The sequence below is a fragment of the Giraffa tippelskirchi genome, chromosome 4 (assembly GCF_054371585.1).
Source record: "Giraffa tippelskirchi isolate mGirTip1 chromosome 4, T2T-mGirTip1v1.2.pri, whole genome shotgun sequence".
Lineage (NCBI taxonomy): Eukaryota > Metazoa > Chordata > Mammalia > Artiodactyla > Giraffidae > Giraffa > Giraffa tippelskirchi.
In genome coordinates this window covers 93,216,298-93,234,547 of record NC_137278.1, presented here as the reverse complement: position 1 = coordinate 93,234,547, position 18,250 = coordinate 93,216,298, and the positions used below count along the sequence as shown (strand labels likewise).

The 18,250-nt window shown below is 39.9% G+C and overlaps 1 long non-coding RNA gene across 14 annotated transcripts in view; it reads left to right on the top strand.

The window, feature by feature from the left end:
* Nucleotides 1–1,471: 1,471 nt before the first annotated feature.
* The window catches only part of LOC145545973 (uncharacterized), a 127,106-nt gene continuing 110,327 nt past the window's right edge, over nt 1,472–18,250 (top strand). For 13 of the 14 annotated variants that reach the window (XR_014082383.1, XR_014082371.1, XR_014082382.1 and 10 more), the window contains exon 1: nt 1,472–1,573. This is a non-coding gene — a long non-coding RNA (uncharacterized LOC145545973). Of the gene's footprint in view, nt 1,574–2,152; nt 3,697–18,250 lie in introns of those variants that run through there. The other variant, XR_014082377.1, reaches the window with a different exon arrangement.

Below are 18,250 nucleotides of genomic sequence, written 5' to 3'. Positions count from 1 at the left end.
ATCATGGGCTAGTATAAAAAGAAATACTGCAAAGCATTTAAAATGAGTGAACTATGTCTAAATACAACAACATGCAAAATCTGAAAGACAGATTTTGAGAAAGAAAAAAAAAAAGCCACAGAATGCAGAGCTCTTTATAATACTAATTATATAAACTTTAAAATCAAATAATGTACAGTTCGTATAATGTTGACTAGTACATGTGTTTTAAAACATAAGACGTGCACTGGAGGGCTTTACTGGTGGCCCAGTGATAAAGAATGCACCTTGCATTGCAGGGGACGCAGGTTCCATCCCTGGTCTGGGAAGATTCCATATGCCTCAGGGCAACTAAGCTGGTGTGCTGCAACTCAATTAGTTAAAAAAAATAGAATAAATGGAACATGCACTGGATTGATGCATGCCATTTTTTGGAATACGTACCTCCAAGAAAGGTGAGGATACATAAAGAAGACACTCAAAACAATTCTGATCACAGTGACTAGGCATTATTTATGAAAAACACATACATTTTTAGTGCATGGGTAATGTGTTCAAGAGCACTTTCTATATTTACAGTATATTTAAAGTATGTGAAAGTGTTAAACTAAATTAGGCAAGGCTGGGATCTCAAGGGACATAAATAAAACTCAAGCTAGTTAAAGCTAGTAGAAATTTTATTGATCCCTGACTTTAAAATACATAGGCAGCAGGCATGAATGGATTCAACTGCTCAGATAATATCACAAGTTGTCTTTTTTTTTTCTTTCACTTTCCTTCTTTCCTTGGATCTTAACCCCATATGCTTTCTTCTTCCTGTTTTATCTCAGCTTTTCGCATCTACTTTCATTCTGCCTAGCTCTCTCCACCGGAGAAGGCAATGGCACCCTACTCCAGTACTCTTGCCTGGAAAATCCCATGGACGGAGGAGCCTGGTAGGCTGCAGTCCATGGGGTCGCTAAGAGTCGGACACGACTGAGCGACTTCACTTTCACTTTTCACTTTCATGCATTGGAGAAGGAAATAGCAACTCACTCCAGTGTTCTTGCCTGGAGAATCCCAGGGACGGGGGAGCCTGGTGGGCTGCCGTCTATGGGGTCGCACAGAGTCGGACACGACTGAAGCTACTTAGCAGCAGCAGCAGCCCTCTCCACATGATGGGAGCTGGTTTAAGCCAGCTTCTCTCTTATAAGGCCTCTGTATCCCATGATCTCACAAAAGGATGTAGTAGTAATAAGACCAGCCCTCAAAATGGCACTGAGTGATGCTGCATTGGACAAAGTTGCCCATGGACAACAGGAGGGCAGGACAGAAACTCTGCCATTATGTGTTAGTCAGATCTCATTGGCTGTTCATGTCTAGCGTCTGTTCTCATTGGTTGGTTCCCTATTCTGAGAGATCAGCTCACATACTTCCCTGGTTACTCATTATTCTTGATGGTTCTCTTGAAATGGGTCGTTCAGTAGTAGTCTATTGTGTAGCATGTGAGGTCAGAGCTCTGATGAACAATCCAATGAAAAGGAAGAAGGAACCTCCCAGAAGGAGCTCAGGCAATGCAGACAAGATAACTGATAGCAAGTAAACACACAGAACAGTAAGCTGACATAAATCCAATGTTAATAGGATATTTCAATACACTGTTCTCAGACTTTGACAGATTGACATAAAAAAATAAGGGTATAGAAAATTCAAGTAAGATAATAAATAAGGTAGGACTAATATGTTTCTATCCTGTGGAGAACACTGCTTCTTACACTTTCATGAAAAGTGAATCATGCAATGGATGAAAAACTATCTCAAGATATCCCAAACAAAATATTTTTCAAGCTATTACTTGTGATTGCAATTCACTACACCTATTTAGTAATTAAAAGAAAATGAGCAAATGAACATAGAGAATAACATAAAAACTGGTACTCTAGAAAAAGTATTGGGTCCAGAGGAAATAAGTACATGCCTTTGAAAATAAGGAGGGTTCAGAAGAACACATATCCATCACTGTGTATGATTTTCTTTCAAAGTGTTACTCATTATTTGAAAGCTTTCACCACTAGCAACTCACCGTTATTCCCAATCTTTGTCCTCTATCAGTGGTTTGCATTGTGTAAGTATTAGAGTTCTCCTTTAAGAAATCTAGTGAGAGCTTTTTTCCTTTAAAAATACACACATACAGGTGCTTCCCTGGTGGCTCAGTGGTAAACAATCTGCCTGCCAATGCAAGAGACATGAGCATGATCCCTGATCCAGGAGTATCCCACATGCAGAGGAGCAACTAACCCTGTGTGCCACAACTACTGAACCTGTGCTCTATAACCCAGGAGCTCCAGCTACTGAAGCCTGCACACCTTAGAGCTTGTGCTCTGCAACAAGAAAAGCCACAGCAGTGAGAAGACTGGGCACTGCAACTAAAGAGTAGTCCCCGCTCGCCATAACTAAAGAAAAGCCCGCACAACTATGAAGAACCAGCACAGCCAAAAATAAACAAATTTTTTAAAATGCACACACACCATCATAAATTCATAGACATACACACACAGGCAGGCACACATAATTATTGCATATATTTCAAATATAACAAAATCTGTTTGTCCATCCCAAGCTTAGAATTTCTTCCTTAACCCTTTGATTTTATTTTAGCCTCAAAAACAAACCAGAAAACAATGTCCTTTACTTAATATTTTGACAAACCTCTGGTTATCGTTCTAGCTTTATGTTCCTGACAGTGATTCCCCCAATTGTACTGTCTAATATTTACCTTGAAGAAAATTGTCATTTCCCTGAGCACAGACAAGCCTAGATAATCTATAATACCTGGAGATGTTTTCCACTCGCTGGGAGTGTTGTGCTGATCAATCAACAAGCTTTGAGTCACTTTGATGGCATCAAAGGAAAAGTGCTCTAGCCAAAAATGCACATTATTTTTGTTTACTTTTCTGTGGATTCAGCAGGGTCTGGCTGGGAGATTGAAGTATGACTGAGAAAAAAGGAAGACAAAGAGGAAGCCAAAGAAAAATAAATGAAATGTAACCTGCACAAAGGAAAAAAAAAGGAGTGCTTCTTACAACACGATGATACTGCCTACATAGGCTACTAATGCTCACGAGGGTAGACATTCATCTGTCTGACTTCCCATGGTGGTCCAGACTTGCTTCTAGGAGAAGCACAATCAATATTTGTTGGCTAAGTGAAGACACAGTAGTGTATTTTTCATTTTGATTTCTTGCCTAGGTCCTAACCTATTTCTGTCTTGTAGAGGAAAGTTCTCCATTTGACTAGGGGCTGAGAGAGCCAACTTCAATATGTACCTGGATCTAACTTTCTAGTTTTGGTTTCAGTCTCTCTCCTGAATATATGACATCAGAAATTCTCCCAGAAGTCCTCATCCTCTGCCCTTACTCCTTAAAGTAAGTCTTAAGGGAAACTCATAATAACCCTCTTCCCAGGTAGCTCAGTGGGTAAAAAAAACCTGCCTGCAATGCAGGAGATGCTGGAGATATGGGTTCAATTCCTGGGTTGAGAAGGGCACCTTTCCCCTGGAGGAGGGCACTGCAATCCACTTCAATATTCTTGCCTGGAGAATCCTGTGGACAGAGGAGCCTGGCTGGCTACAGTCCATAGGTCGCAAAGAATCAGACACAACTGAAGCGACTGAGCAGACAGCACATAACAACCCATTTCTCAATAAATCTAAAATTACCAGCAAGTGGTTTAACTGCTCTCAGTACCATTCGATGTTATGTGTTCTTTTAATATTTCTGCTTAATAAGAGGTCCCCTTATTCTTAATATAGTTCTTGTGTTTTGCTTACTAACAGCATGTGAAAAGATGATCAGTTTATTTAATCAGCAGAAGAGTGCCAAATAAATTACGAGAAAATTAGCAGGATGGTTGAAATAGTTGAAATGAAAAATGGAGAAAACTAGAACTCCCAAAAGGTACTGATAAGACTATGCATGCCTGCTCAGTTAGCTCAGTCATGTTCGACTTCTTGCAACCCTATGGACTGTAGCCCACCAGGCTCCTCTGTCTATGGGATTCTCCAGGAAAGAATACTGGAGTGGGTTACCATTCCCCCCTCCAGGAGATCTTCCTGACCTAGGGATGGAACCAGTGTCTCCTGCATTGCAAGGCAGATTCTGTACAACTGAGCCATCAGGTGATCCAGTTAAGACTATACATTGATACAATTAGGCAAACTATTTGGCAGTATCTATTTAAAGTATAGCATATTCATATCCTATGGACAAGCAATTCCAGTCCTAGATATGAGCCTAATAGAGAAGGTTACAAATATTCACAAGGAAAAATATGAAAAAATTTTATAGCAAAATTTTTCCATAATCAAAAATAGATATACCCCAAATATTCATTGACAGTAGAATGGACAGATGAATTGCAGTGAATTCACACAATAATATCCTACATAATAATGCAAATAGACAAATTTTTTTGCTACATGCAATAACTCAGAGGGAACTCTGGCGAAGAATTATAAGACATACTGAGTACATACTGCAAGATTCCAGCAGGCTTTAGTGATACTCAAAATGTATACATTATGTCTCTCTAAATAAATGCTACCTTCCAAAGAAAGGAACAAAATTTCCCTTGTTTAAATATATGTCTTGAATTCATCTTCTGGGAAGATGAAGTAGTGAAACTTAAGTACAGCTTGAATCTAGATGTTATATGTAAAACAAACATGAGAAGACTCTAAAAGGTGGAGAGAGTGAAGCAGACTGTTTAGTGACCAGAGAAAACTCTTGGTGGTCAAAGTCCCTGAATTTTTCTTTTTGCTGCATACATCCCAGACATGGAACTGAAGGTTCCAACAACCCTGAAAAAACAACAGCCTCAGACAAAAATGCCCCAACAAAAATCAACTTTCTATTTAACTATAGGGCCAGGAAAGGGGAAAACTAGCAAGCCAAAAAAAAAAAAAAAAAATCAAACATTTGTATCCTTCGAGTTCCAGAAGGAGAAGAATTTGGGACTGAAAAGTACTTGAGTGAATGAATGTAAACTTCTCTCCAATATGCCAAGACAAATAAACATGCAGATTTAAGAAGCTGAAGAAATCCAAAGTGGGATCCATACCAAGACACATCATAATTAAGCTTCTGAAAACTTAAGACAAAGAAAAACCTTGAAAGCAGCCAGAGAAGAGCAACATCTTATCTGTTGGAAAAAAAATTATTAGAATTACAATGAATTTCTCATCAGAAACCATGGAGGGCAGAGGAAGTGACGTACTGTTTCTAAGGTGCCAGAAGCAAAGAACTGTCAACCCAAATGCTATACCCAGCAAAAATATCCTTCATGAATGAAGGGAAAATCAAAACAATATCAAATGAAGGGTAACTAAGAGAATATGTTGACAGAAGACATACCCTAAAGCAACTACAGGATGTCCTATAAACAGAAAAGGAATGATTTTTAAAAAGGAACCTTGGAACACTGAGAAGATGAGAGAAAACAGTGAACCGAAAAATATGGGAAAATACATTGGATTTTCTTTCTTTTGAGATTTCTAAATTATATTTGATGATTGAAGTGAAAATCATAACATTGTCTGACATGGTTCTAAATGTATGTGGAGGACATATTTAAGACAATTAAAATACCAACAGCAGAGGGTAAAGAAGCATAAAGTGAGGTAATGTTTTTATACTTCATATGATCTGCTAAAGTAATGATACTAGAAGATTATGATGAGATTTACATATTTAATATGGAGAAATCACTAAAAAGAGCTCTTCAAAGAGGGACAATCAAAAGTACAATAGATAAATCAAAACAAAGTTCTAAAAATTGTTAAAAAAAACCTACCCAGAGAAATGGAAAAAAACAGGGAAACAAATATGTGTGTGTGTGTGTGTGTGCGTGCGTGTGTGTGTGTGTATGACTGAATTATTAGTCATTCATCCAAAGAAATTAAGGCTTATGTTCACAAGAAAAACTATTTGTGGTTTAGTCACTAAGTCATGTCTGACTCTTTTGGACTGTAGCCCACCAGGCTCCTCTGTCCATGGGATTCTCCAGGAAAGAATCCTGGAGTGGTTTCCATTTCCTTCATCAGAGGATCTTCCTGACCCAGGGACTGAACCCGCATCTCCTGCATTGGCAGGTGGGTTCTTTACCGTTGAGCCACCAGGGAAGTCTGTGAATAGCTAGCTATGCAAGAATATTTATATCAACTCAATTCATTACATTCCAAGTTGGAAACAGTGCATGTATCTTGGTGGGTGAACCGTTAAACAAAGTTTGCATGCTGAATAATTCAATTTTTGCAACATCCTCAAAATGGCAAGTTGTAGATATGGAGTAGATTAGTGGGTAAGAGAGTTAAGCATGGAGCAGAGGTGGATAGAAGTGGGTCTGGTTATAACAAAGCATCTTAAGAGATTCTTACGGTGATGAAAACATTCTGTATTTTGACTATCAATGTCCATATCTTAGTTTTGATATTTTATTATAGTTTTGCAAAACGTTACCAATAGGGGAAGCAGTAAGATTAAGTGGAATATATCTGCACTGTTTCTTTTTTAAAAGATTTATTCATTTATTTATTTTTACTTATATATGTCTTTATGGTTGTGCTGGATCCTTGCTGCTGCATGGGCTTTTCTCTAATTGTGGCTAGCAGGGGCCAGTTTCTAATTGTGTTGCACAGACTGACTGCAATAGCTTCTCTTGTTGAAGAGCAGACTCTAGGTGCACAGGCTTCAGTAGTTGTGGCATGTGGGCCAAGTATTTGCAGCTCCCAGACTTCAGAGTGCTGGTTCAACAGTTGTGGTGCATGGGCTTAGTGGCATGTGGGATCTTCCCTGACCAAGGATTGAACATATGTCTCCTGCATTGGCAGGGAGATTCTTTACCACTGAGCCACCAAGGAAGCTCTCTGCATTATTTCTTACACCTGCATGTGAATCTGTAATTTTCTCTGTAAAAAGTTAATTAAAAACTGCCTGTCTTTAGTGTTGCATAATATATTCTGCATACAGAATTGCAGCTCAATAATTGTTGACATGCTTTGTTACTTAAACCATTTCTACTGGAATCACTGATGACTCAAGGTCCACTAATAACTATTATTTGAAATCTTACTCAGATTTTCCATAGTGATTAGTTTTGTACTTTTGTGTATTGTGTGTGTATGTGTTTATATTTTTAAATTTGATGGATGTCAGGATGTCATATGGTCATTTCCTAGGGCATACTTTCAAAGAAGGGATGGAAAAGTCTGCACTTTAGTGTCCTTTACAGAATTTTTTTTTGCTTCTATTGTGTGATGTCTCTCTTATTCTACAAATGACCTATGCATTATTGAAATAATTTGCTTTGAAAAACTATATCAATGGTCAATAATAATCAAAATAATATTTCTTATTCTAATGCCAGTCCTGAAAAATGGATTCTAATAATGATTTCTTCTAAAATATTAGGTTTCTAAATTTTCTATGAGGGCTGCCTCACCAAAATAAATACATAGAATCTCAACAAGGAGAGGGGGCTTCCCAGGTGGCACTAGTGGAAAATAACCCACCTGCAAATGTAGGAAATGCAGGAAACACGGTTTCAATTCCTGGGTAGGGAAGATCCCCTGGAGAAGGAAATGACACCCTCTCCAGTATTCTTGCCTGGAGAATTCCATGGGCAGAGTAGTCTGGTGGGTTACAGTCCATAGGGTTGAAATAGCTGGACATGACTGAGCGACCTAGCACACATGCAACAAGGAGAAAGAACTAACATGTATTTGATTTTTACTAAAGCACCAGACCATAGGCTCAATTTTCTGTTTTCTCCAGACCAGTCCTCAATAATAATAGTTGGATATTTTTATTCCCATTTAATAGTGAGAAAATTGAGATTTAGTGAAATTGAATTTTTACTCTAGGTCAGACAGCATTCAATGCAAAAGCTAACATTTAGCATTAAGTGTAAAAGCTAACATGGCCACCTGAGGCAAAGAACTGACTCTTTGGAAAAGACCCTGATGCTGGGAAAGATTGAAGACAGGAGGAGAAGGGGATGACAGAGGATGAGATGGTTGGATGGAATCACCAACTTCATGGACATGAGTTTGAGCAAACTCTGGGGGTTGGTGATGGACAGGGAAGCCTGGAGTGCTGCAGTCCATGGTGTTGCCGAGTCAGACATGACTGAGCAACTGAACTGAACATTTCAAAATCTGTGATTTTTCAATGTATTAGACTTCCTCCCAAATAGGAAAAAAGCAATTAACCAGGATGTTTAGATTATCTTATGCTTACTTTTGAAAAACCTCATAAGTTTTTAGCCTTCTTTATAATATACACAGGAGAAATATTTAGGAAATGAAAACTGTGCCAGTTGTTCTTTAATCCAAGCAAATGATGTCAGATACTAAAAATAATTTGGTATTTTCCCTTTTCGTTCTTGAGCAGCATCCCTTGAAATATGATCTGACAAATGTGTCCCTCTTTTTTTCTAGATTTTTCTCCACAGTGACCTTATTTTGTGGATATTGCTGAAAATAATCTTCTAGTCATTCTTCTTCCCCCCTAAAAAGCTTGGTTCCAGCATGTCACTAGTGATTTATGGCTCCTTACTACCTGGCAGCATCAAGGGGGTAGAATATATATATATATATATATATATATATATATATATATATATATATATATATATATATTTGCCCTCAGGAAATGGAAAGGAAACATAAATAAAAATTGCATGGTTGATTGGCCTGTTTCTGGTGGGGTAGGCCACCCTTAATAGAAATCAGTTTTTGTTCTCTTTCTCTAACTTGCTGTATCTCTGAAATAAATGGAATTTCTATCTGAATCTCTCCTTCCACTCCACTTTTACAACATCATTAAGTGTTAACTTATGTGACATAGACTCAAAATCTGAAGTGGTCCAGAAAAAGGGAAATTGAGTTAGGTCTTATGTAGTCAGCAAAGAGCAGGTTAGACATGTCTCCTGCTCAGGGAAAGAAGAGACCACTTCTAGCCAGGGCAGTGACCATGCCAAGGTTAGCCAGCATCCTCTATATATATCGGATTCCAGGAGGAAATAGAACTGGCTGCAGCAGAGGCTGTAAGTTGAGGGGTAAAAGAATAAAAAGATTAGTTAAGAAGCCAGATTGTAGAGCATTGTGTCGTTGTTCAGTCCATGTGATTCTCCAGGCCAGAATACTGGAGTGGGTAGCCTTTCCCTTCTCCAGTGGATCTTCCTGACTCAGGAATCAAACTGGGGTCTCCTGCATTGCAGGCAGATTCTTTACCAACTGAGCTGTCAGGGAATCCCTAAAATACAGACACAAATTCAGATATAGATTTAGGTATAAATGTAGCCGTTCCCTTCTCATGAAATTTACATATAAGGTATTATTCTATCACTTTCACACACACATATACACACAATAATAAAGCTAAGAGAGATTACATACATCCTCAAGAATACACAGCTCAGTAGTGGGAGGTAAATTGTGGACTCAGATCTACTATACTTTTCCAAACTGTTCTTCCCAAAAGTGTTTGTCCAGAGCTTTCTTGTAGAGGAGACGAAAGAGTGAACAGGAGTTAATATAATTTTGTCCAGCTAACTTCTTCATAAAACCAGTGTTAGGAAGAATCTGGAGCTCAGTCAGTCAGTTCAGTCACTCAGTTGTGTCTAACTCTTTGCAACCCCATGGACTGCAGCACGCCAGGCTTCCCTGTCAGTCACCAACTCTCGGGGCTTGCTCAAACTCATGTCCATCGAGTCGGTGATGGCATCCAACCATCTCTTCCTCTGAATTCCCTTCTCCTCCTGGCTTCAATCTTTCCCAGCATCAGGGTCTTTTCCAATGAGTCAGTTCTTCGCATCAGGTGGCCAAAATATTGGAGTTTCAGCTTCAACATTAGTCTTTCCAATGAATATTCAGGACTGATTTCCTTTAGGACTGACTGGTTTGATCTCCTTGCGGTCGAAGGGACTCTCAAGAGTCTTCTCCAACACCGCAGTTCAAAAGCATCAATTCTTTGCTCTGGAGCTCAGAGAAGCAATATTATCTGCTCATGGTCCCAAAGCTGAGAGATGAAAGAATGAACAGAAAAGAGTTAATCAGCCAGATATAGATAAGGCATATCAGAGGCTAATTTTTGTCCTTTAAAAACTTTTTATTTTTTTTAAATTTGGCTGTGCTGGGTCTTAGTTGTGGCACACACATTCTTTGATCTTCATTGAGACATGTGCCTTTTGTTGTTCTTGTAGCATTTGAACTCTTATCTGTGGCATATGGGATCTACTAATAGATCCCTGACCAGTGATCGAACCCTGGCCCTCTGCATTAGGAGCATGGAGTCTAAGCCCCCAGAGAAGTCTCTAATGCTTATGCTGTTTTATGTTATTCTACAGTATCCAAAACGTATGAATTGAAGTTTGAGCCAAGCAGAAATATTGGCTAAAGCCCTGGGTAATGTTAGTCCTGATGATCTCAGTCATTCAGCATCTGCCTACTCAGTGGCTATTCTCAGAAAATAGCCAATTTAAGTCTTGGGAAATCCAACGAGTACATCAGAGGATGGTGATTTGTGTTCAATCATGTATGACTCTTTGTGACCCCATGGACTATAGCCCACCAGGCTCCTCTGTCCATGGGATTCTTCAGGCAAGAACACTGGAGTGGATTACCACTTCCTATGTCAAGGGATCTTCCAAACCCAGGGATCAGACCCGTGTCTCTTATGTGTCTTGCATTGACAGGCAGGTTCTTTACCACTAATGCCACCTGGAAAGCCATGGTGTTTTACCAGGTTGAAATCACCAAAGAACTCATAGCATTGGAAGAAAAGAAATTTGCATACACTACAGTAATCCACCTGCAGTGCAGGAGACCTGTGTCCGATCCCTGGGTTGGGAAGATCCCTTGGAGGAGGGCAAGGCAACCCAATCCAGTTTTCTTGCCTGGAGAATCCCTGTGGACAAAGGAGCCTAGCGGGCCACATTCCACAGGGTCACAAAGAGTAGGACACAACTGAGTGACTAATCACACACACATGCACAGTCACCTGCATGCTATATAGTAGGGATTCAATAAATGGCATTTGGGCGGCCCAAGAGTTGCTTCTGCTAACAGAAGAGTTTGTAATGAGTACAGATGTCTATTTCTCCTTAAAGTTATCTGTGTGCAGGAAAGGATGTTCTGTCCCCTCTGAGAAATCAGGAGTTTGGGTCATCAAAGGGAAAAGCAGACTGAAAACCATCTTTTGTTTACAGTTACGTTTTGGTTTCTTTTCACATCTATCTCATTAACATGTTGGTGTGTTCTGATGAGAGAAAAAAAATAATGAGTTTAATTTTAGAAATTCAAATTATTATTATAACTAAGCAAGAGAATGTAGATCCTCAGAACAACAAAAAAAGAATATTTTTAAATTCGTTCATGTCTCATACATGGAAAGAAGTAAGTGGAACTTTAAAAGTTATCTTTGACAATATTTCTTCCCTGGAGAATCCATCCACAACTGTCAGCCATTCTGTTCCTAAATCATTACATCCAGTTACACAAAGATTAGGGTCAGGAATGACTTGCAGCTGGGATCAAGCTGGAATCAAGATTGCCAGGAGAAATATCAATAATCTCAGATATGCAGATAACATCACCTTTATGGAAGAAAGTGAAGAGGAACTAAAGAGTCTCTTGATGAAAGTGAAAGAGGAGAGTGAAAAAGCTGGCTTAAAACTTAACACTCAAAAAACTAAGATCATGGCATCTGGTCCCATCACTCCATGGCAAACAGATGGAGAAACAATGGAAACAGTGAGAGACTTTATTTTCTTGGGCTCCAAAATCACTGCAGATGGTAACTGCAGCCATGAAATTAAAACATGCTTGTTCCTTGGAAGAAAAGCTATGACCAACCTAGACAGCATATTAAAAATCAGAGACACTACTTTGCCGACAAAGGCCGTCTTGTCAAAGCTATGATTTTTCCAGTAGTCATGTATGGATATGAGAGTTGGACTATAAAGAAAGCTGAGCACTGAAGAATTGATGATTTTGAACTGTGGTGTTGCAGAAGACTCTCGAGAATCCCTTGGACTGCAAGGAGATCACACTAGACAACGCTAAAAGAAATCAGTCCTGAATATTCATTGAAAGGACTGATGCTGAAGCTGAAACTCCAATTTTTTTGCCCCCTGATGCGAAGAACTGACTCACTGGAAAAGACCCTGATGCTGGGAAAGATTGACGGCAGGAGGAGAAGGGGATGGCAGAGGACGAGATGGTTGGATGGCATCACAGACTTGATGTACATGAATTTGAGCAAGCTCCAGGGGTTGGTGATGGATATGGAAGCCTGGAGTGCTGCAGTCTTTGGGATTGCGACATGACTGAGTGACTGAACTGACTGACTGACTGATGACTTGCAGTGCCAAGAAGAACATCATCTCCAATTTCTCCTTCTTTTTCGCGATCTTCAAGGTATACTTCCTCTTTCCCTTCTTTGTTCTAAGATCTACCATCTTATACTCTTTCCTTTTATCATATGTGTGACTCCATGTCTTCTGCAGGTTTTTCATTGTCTAAGTTGTAATAGCCACTCCCGCTACACATGTTAGAGGCTCACTTCCACGTGTAACCAGAATTACTGTCCAGGAGCAAGATCCTACAAGCTGCACCCAGAAAGCTCCCAGTCACTCTTTTGCTACTATCTCCCTACTTTGTTTTATTAATTTGTTTGTTGTTTTTTAAATTTTTGCAATGTTGTGTTTGTTTCTGTCATATACAATAATGCGAATTGTTCTCATATGATTTCTTTAAATATTTTAATCATTATCTGTAGTGTGGAAATAAATATAACACTTCCTCTCTCTAGTATCTATGCTGTTGTTCAGTTGCTAAGTCATGTCCGACTCTTTGCTACCCCACGAACTGCAGTATACCAGGCTTCTCTTTCCACCACTATCTTCCTGAGTTTGCTCAACCTCATATTCATTCAGTCAGTGATACCAGCATCTATAGCTATTCTTTGTAAGTATAGCTTTTTAAGTCACACATCTGGGTGAATTTCTGAGTTCTAGTAATTACTAACTGTACACATTTCAGCAAATTACCTAAACTCTGCATGTCTTTATCTGTCGGATAACATGTAATAATGTTATCTGTCACATAGACTTACTTTGAGGATTCAAAGAGAAATTGCACTTGAAGTACTGAGTGGCACAGTGGCTCAGTGGCACTGAGTGGCACAGTATTTGTTCAGAGTACTTTTTCACTGTGCCAAGTGCACTTAACAGACAGAATACTAGCACTCCCCAAAGACTCCAACTTTCTAATCATCAAAGCCAGTGAAAATGTGACCTTACAGGTAAAAGACTGTTCAGTTATGATTCAGTTAAATATCTTGAAAGGAGAGGTTATCCTGGATCATCCAATTGGACCTTATGTAATAATAAGGACCCTTATAAGAGGAGGGCATGAGGATCAAAGTCATAGAGAAGAGATGTGACAAAGGCAGCAGAGGTTGAAGTGATACACGCTGAAAATGGAGGAAGGGGCCACAAGCCAGGGAATGTGAGTGATTCACAGAAACCAAGAAAATGTGAGTGATTCACAGAAACCAAGAAAAGCAAGGGAACAGACCCTCCCTTGGAGACCCCAGAAGGAATGAAACTCTGCCAACACCTTAATTTTAGCTCAGAAGACCCATGGAAGATGTCTGACCTCCAGAACTGAAACATAAAGTGTTAATGTGTTTTTAAGACTCGAAGTTTGTGATATTGATAATTTGTTACAGCAACAACACAGAAATGAATAGAAGTGGAAACATACAGGACTGGAAAAGGAAAAATGTAATGTCTCCCATCATCTTGTCCTATTTCCTTCCATCTGTCCCACCCTGAAACCTGGCTCCTTAGCCACCCCGAGAGAGACAGTAAATGAAGATGGAAAATACTTAGGGAGAATGAGAGAAAAACATCCTGTTGGATGTAGAGAGGATATTCTACAGACATCTTTGTATAAAGGAAGAAATTTAGTCATGAAAACCACAAATAAACTAACATTAACAATGATGAAAACTCTAAAGGGCAAAACTAAAATACCCTCTTTTCTTTTGACACAACAAGACATTTGCCTCATTCATTTGTTTCTCCTCTTAACACATCCAGGGTTCTATCTGGTTCTCTGTGACAGAAAACATTTTCTTGCCAATATTTAACACCCAGCATATCTAAATCTAAACTGGTCATTTTCTTCTTTCCATCTCTAAATCAAAATCCTAGCAAATGAATGATGATTTTATCTGTATCCTATATTCAGGCATAAGAAATTCACTTCATCTCTCAAATTATAACCCTTAGTATTTTCATCCATCCCTACATCACCTTCCCCACTATTAGGAATGTTTTATCAGAGATATGTATCCTAAATCTGTTCCCTCTCACCTTTCTGTTTTTATTACTTCTTTCCTGAATGGGCTTCCCTGATGGCTCAGATGGTAAAGAATCCTCCTGCAATGCGGGAGGCCTGGGTTCAATCCCTGGGTTGGGAAGATTCCCTGGAGGAGGGCATGGCAACCCACTCCAATATTCTTGCCTGGAGAATCCCCATAGACCGAAGAGTCTGTTAGGCTACAGTCCATGAGGTCACAAAGAGTCCGACATGGCTGAGAAACCAAGCACAACACTCACTTGCCTGAATATTTGTCTTAAATATTTTACTGGGGCTGCGGGTGCCAAATTCCTCTCTGTTCAGTTTAGCAAACCTGATGACTACCCTGGTGGCTCAGACAGTAAAGCATATGCCTACAATGCAAGAGACCTGGGTTCAATTCCTGGGTCAGGAAGATCTCCTGGAGAAGGAAATGGCAACCCACTCCAGTATTCTTGCCTGGAAAATCCCATGGACAGAGGAGCCTGGTAGGCTACATTCCATGGGGTCACAAAGAGTCGGACATGACTGAGTGAACTCATTTCACTTGCCATGCTCAACACCCCAAATTATAATTTTTAACTTGATTATAGATGTTGATGATGACAAAGGATGTTGAAGCTTGAGTAGCCTAAGACTGGCACCCAGATAGCAGGGAAGGAATTGGGAGAATAAACCAGATAGGCATGTCTGAGTACAGAAAGGAGAGACATGGAGATGGTGGAGATAAATGAGTTAGCTATAGGGACATAGATAAAATGGGGCTCCCTTGGTGGCTCAGATGGTAAAGAATCTGCCTGCAATGCAGGAAACCTGGGTTCAATCCCTGGGTTGGAAAGATCCCCTGGAGAAAAGAATGGCAATCCACTCCAGTATTCTTGCCTGGAGAATTCCATGGATAGAGGAGCCTGACGGGCTATCCATGAGGTTGTATAGATTTGGACACAACTGAATGACTAACACTTTCACTTTCAGATGAAATGAGTATGTCAAGGAGAATAGGACCAGTTTTCCCCATCTTTGAAAAGGTATTTGCACGCAAAGGGTAAAACCTAGAATGAACCCTGAGATATTCATTCCAGTGGAGGTATCAGTGTTAATCCTTCATTTAGACAGCCATTTTGCTTTTTTGTATTTCTTTTTCTTGGGGATGGTCTTGATTCCTGTCTCCTGTAAAATGTCACGAACCTCCATCCATAGTTCATCAGGCATTCTCTCTATCAGATCTAGTCCTTTAAATATATTTCTCACTTCTACTGTATAGTCATAAGGGATTTGATTTAGGTCATACCTGAATGATCCAACTGTTTTCTCCACTTTCTTCAATTTCAGTCTGAATTTGGCAATAAGAAGTTCATGATCTGAGCCACAGTCAGCTCCCAGTCTTGTTTTTGCTGACTGTACAGAGCTTCTCCATCTTTGGCTGCAAAGAATATAATCAATCTGATTTCGGTGTTGACCATCTGGTGATGTCCATGTGTAGAGTCTTGTGTTGTTGGAAGAGGGTGTTTGCTATGACCAGTGCGTTCTCTTGGCTGAACTCTATTAGCCTTTGCCCTACTTCATTCTGTACTCCAAGGCCAAATTTGCCTGTTATTCCAGGTGTTTCTTGACTTCCTACTTTTGTATTCCAGTCCCCTATAATGAAAAGGACATCTTTTTTGGGTGTTAGTTCTAGAAGGTCTTGTAGGTCTTCATAGAACTGTTCAAGTTCAGCTTCTTCAGTGTTACTGGTTGGGACATAGAATTGAATTACCGTGATATTGAATAGTTTGCCATGGAAACGAACAGAGATCATTCTGTCATTTTTGAGATTGCATCCAAGTACTGCATTTCAGACTCTTTTGTTGACTGTGATGGCTACTCCATTTCTTCTAAGGGATTCCTGCCCACAGTAGTAGATATAATGGTCATCTGAGTTAAATTCACCCATTCCAGTCCATCTTAGTTCACTGATTCCTAGAATGTCGATGTTCACTCTTGTCATCTCCTGTTTGACCACTTCCAATTTCCCTTGATTCATGGACCTAACATTCCAGAATCCTATGCAATGTTGCTCTTTACAGCATAGAATCTTGCTTCTATCACCAGTCCCATTCACAACTGGGTGTTGTTTTTTCTTTGGCTCCATCCCTTCATTCTTTCTGTAGTTATTTATCCACTGATCTCCAGTAGCATATTGGGCACCTACCGACCTATGGAGTTCATCTTTCAGTGTCCTATCTTTTTGCCTTTTCATACTGTTCACGGGGTTCTCAAGGCAAGAATACTGAAGTGGTTTGCCATTCCCTTCTCCAGTGGACCACATTCTGTCAGACCTCTCCACCATGACCTGTCCGGCTTGGGTGGCCCCACACGGCATGGCTTAGTTTCATTGGCTGTGGCGGCGCACTGTGAAAAGATGGGAAGTGAAAAGCAAAGGAAAAAAGGAAAGATATACTCATTTGAATGCAGAGTTACAAAGGATAGCAAGGAGAGATAAGAAAGCCTTCCTCAGCGATCAATGCAAAGAAATAGAGGAAAACAATAGAATGGGAAAGACTAGAGATATTTTCAAGCAAATAAGAGATACCAAGGGAACATTTCTTGCAAAGATGGGCTCAATAAAGGACAGAAATGGTATGGACCTAACAGAAGCAGAAGATATTAAGAAGAGGTGGCAAGAATACACAGAAGAACTGTACAAAAAGTTCTTCACAACCCAGACAATCACAATGGTATGATCACTCACCTAGAGCCAGACATCCTGGAATGTGAAGTCAAGTGGACCTCAGGAAGCATCACTATATACAAAGCTAGTGGAGGTGATGGAATTCCAGTTGAGCTATTTCAAATCCTGAAAGATGACGCCGTGAAAGTGCTGCACTCAATATGCCAACAAATCTGGAAAACTCAGCAGTGGCCACAGGACTGGAAAAGGTCAGTTTTCATTACAATCCCAAAGAAAGGCAATGCCAAAGAATGCTCAAACTATCGCACAATTACACTAATCTCACACGCTAGTAAAGTAATGCTCAAAATTCTCCAAGCCAGGCTTCAGCGATATGTGAACCGTGAACTTCCAGATGTTAAAGCTGGTTTTACAAAAGGCAGAGGAACCAGAGATCAAATTGCCAGCATCTGCTGGATCATCGAAAAAGCAAGAGAGTACCAGAAAAACATCTATTTCTGCTTTATTGCCTGTGCCAAAGCCTTTGACTATGTGGATCACAATAAACTATGGAAAATCCTGAAAGAAATGGGAATACCAGACCACCTGACCTACCTCTTGAGAAACCTGTATGCAGGTCAGGAAGCAGCCGTTAGAAATGGACATGGAACAACAGACTGGTTCCGAATAGGAAAAGGAGCACGTCAAGGCTGTATATTGTCACCCTGCTTATTTAACTTATATGCAGAGTACATCATGAGAAAAAATGCTGGGCTGGATGAAGCACAAGCTGGAATCAAGATTGCTGGGAGAAATATCAATAACCTCAGATATGCAGGTGACACCACCCTTATGGCAGAAAGTGAAGAAGAACTAAAGAGCCTCTTGATGAAAGTGAAAGAGGAGAGTGAAAAAGTTGGCTTAAAGCTCAACATTCAGAAAAGTAAGATCATGGCATCTGGTCCCATCACTTCATGGCAGATAGATGGGGAAACAGTGGAAACAGTGCCTGACTTTATTTTTCTGGGCTCCAAAATCACTGCAGATGGTGATTGCAGCCATGAAATTAAAAGATGCTTACTCCTTGGAAGGAAAGTTATGACCAACCTACATAGCAGAAACATTACTTTGCCAACAAAGGTCCGTCTAGTCAAGGCTATGGTTTTTCCAGTGGTCATGTATGGATGTGAGAGTTGGGCTGTAAAGAAAGCTGAGTG